Source organism: Propithecus coquereli, unplaced genomic scaffold (genome assembly GCF_000956105.1).
Source record: "Propithecus coquereli isolate 6110/MARCELLA unplaced genomic scaffold, Pcoq_1.0 Scaffold78, whole genome shotgun sequence".
NCBI classification, from domain to species: Eukaryota; Metazoa; Chordata; class Mammalia; order Primates; family Indriidae; genus Propithecus; species Propithecus coquereli.
This window is the reverse complement of record NW_012153951.1, coordinates 4,833,486-4,834,662: the sequence shown is the minus strand read 5'-3', so window position 1 is coordinate 4,834,662 and position 1,177 is coordinate 4,833,486.

The following is a 1,177-nucleotide window of genomic DNA, read 5'->3' as shown; positions in this document are numbered from 1 at the left end:
TTTATAGATTTTTGTTCTTTTTATCTAGATTCAAAACAATCTGTATGGAAAAGATAAAGAATAAGGAGATCATGAAGGATCAACTATTATAACAGGCACATCACATGTTAATGCTACTTGATTTAATATTGACAGTAACTCTAGGAAGATTTAAACTAGGATTTGAATCCATGTCTAATACTAAATGCCTCAAAGCTACTTTATTTTGCATCTTTTTACTATTTCCTAGCATTTTATAAACTGGAAGTTTATAAAAAAAAATAGGCACATTCGTTTATTTCTTACATGTCATTGGACAGGTACATTCAGCTCAAAGTCTATAAATAAACATAGCAACCAGGTTATTTAAATTGTAGACTCTTTTTAAAATACATGTTATTAAATATGACCTATACTGTACAACTTATAAGGCTGTAAAATACATTTTGAATATGTACCTATCCACTAGGTATTTAAAGAATCCATAAGTGGGGAAATTTTTTAAAAGCTAGGATAGAGAAAAACGCCAATAATAGGACAAGTACAAAGAGTTTGTGTTTTAAACCAAAAAGTACCACTAATACCAAATCATTTTAAAAAATTATAATAATTAACAGTATTAACTTTTGTGTCACATGAGCGTAGCAGCAATGAAAATGGACTTTGGAGTAGGGAAGCTCTGGGTTTGAAACCCAACTCTGTAAGTTAACAGTATGAAAATATTGAAGATGAGCATTTCATTCTTGTGTACAGATCCTAACATAAAAACCCATTTGCCTGGAGGCCCCACATATATGACAAACTCAGCAATATCATAAAGTAAATTTAAAAGTTACATGGCTCGCTAAATAGATGTCACATAGCCTACATCCTGACCCTCTGCATTTTATTCACAGAAGATACCCTCAAGCTTGTTTTAGATCTCCTTTAATCTTATTTTTTTAAAAGCTTTAATGAATTCAGTAAGCAAATCAATCCACAGCAGGTTAGAAGCACTAAATTTGAATTTATGAAGTAGAGTTGCTAGATGTGGAAGAAAGAAACTGGTAGGTTATAACAGTAAGAGAAAAATAAGACATAAGATGCAAAGAGAAGATTTATAAGGTGCCCTGAGAATCTGTGATATAGACCATAAAGCCATGTGTATATCAACACCCTTGATGGATACACTGTATTATAATCCAAATAAACAGTGTGC